This window comes from Lactuca virosa, chromosome 6 (genome assembly GCF_052849685.1).
Source record: "Lactuca virosa cultivar CGN04683 chromosome 6, Lactuca_virosa_CGN04683_v6, whole genome shotgun sequence".
NCBI lineage: Eukaryota > Viridiplantae > Streptophyta > Magnoliopsida > Asterales > Asteraceae > Lactuca > Lactuca virosa.
The window spans coordinates 184,796,079-184,803,533 of record NC_136431.1 but is presented as its reverse complement, the minus strand read 5'-3'; the positions used below and the strand labels follow the sequence as shown (position 1 = coordinate 184,803,533).

General features: G+C 36.1%; 1 non-coding gene across 1 annotated transcript; it reads right to left on the bottom strand.

Moving 5' to 3' along the window:
• Nucleotides 1-5,802: 5,802 nt before the first annotated feature.
• On the bottom strand, nucleotides 5,803-5,909 carry LOC145122970 (small nucleolar RNA R71). Its single transcript, XR_013714852.1, has one exon. It is a non-coding gene; the product is annotated as a small nucleolar RNA R71 (small nucleolar RNA).
• Nucleotides 5,910-7,455: the final 1,546 nt, after the last annotated feature.

The following is a 7,455-nucleotide window of genomic DNA, read 5'->3' as shown; positions in this document are numbered from 1 at the left end:
AATTGTTTGATGATTAAACATAATAATTATATTATTATGGGTTGAAAACGCTATGTATTCACCAGGTTTTCCAACCTGACCCACTCAGTTTATTTGTATCACAGGTGTCGATACGAAGCTACATTACACTGAGAGATTAACGGAGATGTAGATCATTAGTGTAAATAACGTCTGTTTATGCTTATGTTCCTATATTGACGAGACATCCCAAAGTTTTAATATGAACAAAATACATTTCTTCGGAAATGCTTTGATAATATATTTATCATGTTTTTCTGGGAACAAATTCTGCAATATTATTCTTTAAAATGTATACTCTGATTTTCAAATAAGCATAAATAATTTTTTTAAAACGACTGTGAATTTGGGGATGTCACGTATATGGATCCAAGGTATCCCATTTATGTTTTCGGTATGACCTTATGTGCCGTATATGAACCAAAAAAGGTGAACAGTTAAGGAAATTAGTTGACACGTATCTCCTTAGTTGATTCTTACTTCGTTTTTGCAAAAGAAGCAAGAAAGATGATTTGTTAAGGACATGTTCATGTTAAATATATTTTCTTGACTAGTAAGGGCCAAAGATGTTAAGATATTTTTCTTGTAGAATTACACAAAATACTTTTACTTGCTATTAAGGTTCAATGTTGTTTAACAGAACTGTTAAGTTCCAATGTTGTTGAAAATTTAATAACCATTTATTGATTTACTTTTTTTTGTTTATTACAGTGATAGAGGGGAGTATTACGATCTCAATTTTAAACAAAGTGAGTAGGAAGGAGAAACATCAAATGAATTAAGCGAGCAAACATTTGTGGTTGATTAGGAATTAGATGATAATGACGAGGAAGAAATTAGTGATAGGTTTTGAGCATAACAACATCCTATGTGATCATGCAACCCTAATTGCTTTTGATCTAAGTTTTTTTTCACTATTGAACATGCAAATTAAATACCAAAGCAATAACCCTAGATCTAGCATACAATTTCGAAATTCATACAGAAAATAGGGTTAGAAGATTACCTCACTTGTTATATAGTAATAACAAGTCAATCTTGATGATCCTTGACTCTTGAAAGCTTAGTGCCTCAAGTGTTGCACCTCTAATGGAATCACAAACACCCAATGCAACAAGATGAGAGGAGAGACACTAGAAAAATCGGCTAGGGTTCTTCAAGGAAGCATAGGGCAGAAATTCTAATGCTTGGGGGGGGAGGGGGGTTATATAGCTGTGGGCTGCTAGGGTTTTCAGGTGGAAACCCTAATTTCCTGCTTAAGGCTTAAGCAGCCCATGGACTCCTCATTATGAGGCCTTGGATGAAAATCTTATAGGGTTTCCTATAATTTTCATCCACTCCATCATAAGGAGTCCAGTAGCCCAGTTTCACAACTATCAATGGTTTGCAAAATAGCCCCTCCATTATTAATCAGTTCCTTTAATCCCAAAATTAATATCAAATTAATTTCTAATTAATTACTAATTAATAATATGATTTCCAAATAATATATTAATCTTGCAATATATTAATAAAACCATTTTGAGTACCAATTTATTATTTAAAATAATAAAGTCTACTCTCTCTACCCCAGTCATCCTATCAGTTGCATGAGTGAAGACAACTCAAAAGCACCATGCTACAATCAAATCAAGTACATACCAATTATAGTTATGAGCTTAGATACCAAATCCAACAGTCTCCCAGTTGGATAAGTCTAATAACTATTATTGCAAGTATGACCTCAAAATTTGACCAGCAATAGTAGCTTTCAAAAGTCGTTGTCGAACTCTGATCTAATCAATGACGCGTCGTTAAGATAAGGGATCAAATATTCATCCTTTCTACAAGATATCGTATGGACATGAGACATGGATTATAATCAATCTCTGTCCAAGAGTTGTTTCCCGATTTCTTATTTATGACGACTGACTAATTGAACGAATCAAATCAGTCCAGGCTTGGCCAAGCGCTTTAGATGTCATCACTAAGTCATCGAGGGGCCCACAGATATCGCTTTTACCCGTTTAGAGTAAAAGGAACGGATAAACTTTGACTCATATGTTTGCACTATTTACTCATCAAATCACACACAACAATACGTTTTATAACATCAAGTTACTGATGTGTTTACATATTATCAATGCACAAACGACTCGTAAACAACAACTCATATGTCTCCATTTCTAGAATATAAGATATTATCGTCTCATAATTACTTGTGATAAAATCCATGAAGTAATTCTCTGAGCATGGGTTTAATCCAATACTCAAATCCTATTTCAGGAGTACTCATGAACACTGCAACAAACATTTGCTATGTCTAAGCACTTATACAGTCTACAATCGATTCATGATAGTCTTACTTCATTACTTACTTCCAAAGTATGATCGACTGTGGATGTTTGAATAATCCAATTATCTGGGAAGTAAAACATGCGAAGTGAAACACAAGAATAACCTAATTAACTATGGTCTCAAAACATTTGAATATAAATAAAAGCACTTTTATTTAAGCACCATATTAATTAGACTTTACTCATTGTATAATGTTTCGAGTAATCAACTTAATACTTGAATTAAAACATTAGTCATGTCATGCACAAAACACGCACACTATGTTTATCTATGGTCCTTTCTTTGTGAAACAGATCAATTCAACACATTTCCAATGATCCTCATTTCACAATTCCAAAATCCTTATTTCAAGTGTAAGAATACCAAATTCTTGCCACTACTAGAATCTGTTAGAGTCTAAACTTACATGCAATGATCCTTTTGTAATGTCAAGGCACCAAAGTCACAAAGACTTTGCCAATTATATTACAAAGCATTCCATTGGAGATTGGTTACAAAAACAATTCCATGGAAATGAAGTCTCACATTCAAAGAGCATTCCTTGAACATCCTTATTGCATTAAAGTTGTTAATCTTACACACAGATCTCAATAACTAATTCCCACTATGGAAACATTTCCATATTCCCATATGACTATCAATTTTGAAAAAGAGCTACCTCTACTCAGAATATGTCAATATGGTCCTTCTAAAATTATATTTCCAACTGTCCACAAGAAACCAATCTTTGGTAAACCTCAGGTTGTCCTTGAGAGTTGTTTAACGACTTTAGTCATATCCAGTTCTTGTCCTTTTCCCTCTTAATGCGCTAGGCATTATGAAAATCAGAACACGTGAATATTATAGCACATGCAATCGATCCTATATCTGAAGCATATAGGATTTGATTCATGATGTCTTACATACAGACATGACACTGGATCAGTCTCTTGCTATAATATTTCCATATATCTAATTTCCTATGTTGAATCACTTCAACACGAAATTCATATATGTTTATGACTAAGTTCCATTAAAACTTCAAAGTAAACATTTATATTCGAAATGAAGTATAAGTATCTTCTCCCTTAAATCTTTCTATAGCGAAACAATTTCCAAACTCTATGATATTGCCATATTTATACATATTTTTAGGCAATATTTATTTACATTTTTATTGATATTTTGGTTATTTGCATAGAATAATGGTACTTATAAGGATAAATTGTTATGTGCAGCCAAAGTAAAGCATTTTCAAAGAAAGGGACCAAAATTGACAATACATGTAACATTGGAGACTTGGAGTACAACAGTTGAAGAAATCCACGGAACTTACCAAAGTCACGACGTGAACTAGAAGGCCACGACGTGGCATCAGTCTTCAAGAAGATAAGTACACGCGAAGTAAAATCCTTGCCAGATAAGGATTCCTCTCAAACCACGTCGTGAAACATCACGTCACGACGTGAACGGGGAAAAATCAGAAATTATATATATCCTTGTCCATTACGACTTAAGGAGACTTTTGGTGGACAGAAGGCAAACCTAGAGATGATTAGGAGGAGAGAAGAAGTTCTGGAAGAGGCTTTTATCACCTAGGGAGATAAGAGTACATAATATGTTTATTTGTTTGGTACATTCATTATGACTTCTATTATGATTTGTTTTTGTTTATTTATTGCTATGAGCAGCTGAATCTAGCCACTCTTGTTTAGCTAGATGAAGCTTCTGACATATGGTTTAGCTTAACTGATGATGGATTTGTTAGTTGGTAATTTGCTTGTGTTTGATTATTATTACCTAGCATGCTAATATTTGTTTCTTTAGTTGCTTGAATTCATGTTCTGTGTAGCTTAGTGATTATTAAATTAGATGAACTTGAAACCTAGTGATTTAGTGAATATTAAATTGCTAGAGCTAGGATCGACCAAAATCTTAGATAGTAATTGAAGTAAATAAATTTGGTTGTGCTAGAGAACATGAATTATGACCATAATTGTGTTTGCCTAATCTTACATAGTAAATTCATAATCTACAACTTATTATGTGTTTGATTGTGTGTGACCATACATAGTTTTACATGAATTAGTTTAATATTGGTAAATTTAGACTTAAATTACTAATACCATAATAACCAACTTGATAATCCATAATTGTTAGCTAACCATAAAGAAGAAGTAGATTCGAACTAAACAAGAGTGTTCTAAATTATTGATTGAATTTGAGTTAAGTTCGTCTGATCTTGCAAAATCAGATAAAAACCCTTCCTTTGTTAGTAATTAGGTTAATTTAGTAGTAGATAAATTAATTAGTCAAAACCATTCCCTGTGATCGACACCCGACTTACCCAACTATTCTATAATTTTGACTAGGTACACTGCCTAGGTGCAATTTAGTTAGTAAGGTAGTTAGGTTATAAATATTAAAATTAGGTGTAGCTAATTGCACGCATCAAGTTTTTGGCGCCGTTGTCGGGGAACGGCTTATTTGGTAGTTATTTATTTGCTCTAGATAAATCGATCCTTTTTGTGGGGTAAAACCTGCAAAAAGTTACTTTTTACAGCTTAGTTTTTTTTACAGTACTAGACTCACGACGTGAGCCTTAAGCTCACGACGTGAGTTCAGTATTTTCTCGTTTTTTTCGTTTTTCTTTTCTGTTTGCCTTTCTGCGGCAACACGAGGTGGTAGCCTTTACGACGTCGTGGTGGCCAATCAGTAGGAAGTTTTTATTTAGTGTTTGTTCAGTTTTACGTTTTTATTTTGTTTATTTTGTAGGAGTTCATGACCAGAGGCTCTAACACACCTTTGGTGCCACCTCTTGAAGATCCAGAGTCTGCCCTTCACAAAAAGAAAGATAAGAACGTGAAAGAAGATCAAACACCAAAGAAGACACCCTTAAAAGAACTCAAGTCAGTGTTCTCAAAGAAGTCGGGGAAGAAAACAGGAGAGTCAGGTTCATCTTCAAAGGACAAGAGCAAAGTTGAGAGCATCGATCAAATACCGATCCCAAACGAATCTGAATACGAATCTGAGACCGAGTTTGGACTATTTACAAGTGAACCCAAAGACGAGCAAGGAGACGAGATGGCAAACATTGAAGAAATGTCCATGGGAGCTTATAAGAAGCGAATTCGAGACGATGTTGGTCCCGGTTTAGTACAACCCGCGATTCCTGCCACTGCTACATTCGAGCTGAAGGGACATATCTTGACTGCACTGAAGGATATTCCATTCTATGGAAAAGATCATGAGGATGCTTTTAAGCACCTAGATGAAGTTAATGACATTGCGGATTATTTTAATGTTCCGAATGTGAATAGAGATACCGTCTTATTAAGGATGCTTCCCGTTACTTATAAGGGAGCTGCAAATGACTGGTTGAAAGCACTTCCTCCGGGAACAATCACTACTTGGGCTCAAATGCGTGAGAAATTTCTAGATCAGTTTTGCCCACCTTCCAAGATAGCTAAACTCAAGAAGGCGATAGCCAACTTTGAGCAACAACCGGGGGAGTCATTATACGAAGCTTGGGAGCGCTACAAGGGGTTATTAAGGAATTGCCCTCAACATGATCTAAATGTTCAACAAGAGATGTCTATTTTCTACGATGGGGTCAATGTTATGACAAGACAACTCCTTGACTCTCAAGGGACATTGACAAAGAAGAATCCAAGGGAGGTCAAGGAGTTAGTTGAAGAATTCGCAAGACACTCTCGTGAGTACCACAACCCAAGACAAGATGGAGCAAAAGGTAGTGGGGGTGCACATTCTGAAGAAATGGCTGCTATGATGGCAATGCTCAATACTATGGACCGGAGATTGACACAAATGGACCAATCAATTCATGCAATTAAAGTTGGGTGTGAACGATGTAATGGACCACACTTGACTAAAGATTGCAACTTGGATGGGTATGGGAACAAAAGGGCTCAAGTTTGCTACTCGAGTGGGGACAAGTATGATGATGATTGGAGGAAGCCAAAGAAGGAGTGGTTGCCTTAAGATGAGTACAAGAAACAGAAGGAGGAGAAATTCAGACAGATTGGCTGGGATTTTTACCAAAAAGAGCAACCACCAGCTGAGAAGAAAGTTGATTTAGAGTCTATGTTGGTTCGTTTCATGGAAGCTTCAGAGAAGAGACATGATGATATTGATGCAGCATTGAAGGATCAAAGAAAAATGATGATGGAACAGCAGACCTTGATGAAAAATCATCAATCCATGATGGTTGACCAGCAAAACTCACTGAGAAATCAGCAAGCCTCCATCAATAACCTTGAAGCTCAACTTGGCCAACTTACAACTTTGGTGAATGAGAAGCTATTTCCTTAAATTCCTGAAAAGAAGAATCAATCCCATGTTATGGCAATTGATACTGAAGAAGAGGCAATCTCTGAGTTTTTAGAAGCCCTAGAAGTGGAGCCAAAGCCATCCGGACCAAAACCAAAGAAGACGAAGCTCGAAAATGAAAATGTTGTTGAATTACCAGACTCACGTCGTGAGCCCGCCATGCTCACGACGTGGGCTCAGTTTGAACAGAAAAATCCAGATTCCGTTCTGGTTTACCGACCGCCTTTGCCATTTCCGTCTCGAGCACATCTCAGTCCACTGGAAAGGGAACATCTGGAGTTTATTCAGCAAATAAAGGGTATTCCTATTAATACCCCTTTTATTGATTCACTTTCAAGAATTCCAGAATACGCGAAGTTCCTACAAGATCTTGTAAACACTCGTCAGCAACTAAACAAAAATTCTAAGGTCATTCTTAGTGAGCAAAGCTCAAGAGCTGTATTGGGAGAGATACCTAAGAAGATGGGAGACCCTGGATGCCTCACTATTCCGTGTGAGTTTGGAAATAATTTGAAGACTTATGCTTTAGCTGATTCCGGGGCTAGCATAAATTTGATGCCATTTTCATTCTATCAAAAGCTGAATATTTAGAAAATGAAGGCTACAAAGATGACCATCCACATGGCAAATCGCTCGGTGACGCACCCAAGGGGAATTGTAGAAGACATCCTTGTTAAAATTGGGAAGTTTGTTTTCCTAATTGACTTTGTGATTATGGATATGAAGGAGGATGCAAATGTCCCAATCATTCTTGAACGCCCTTTGCTAAAT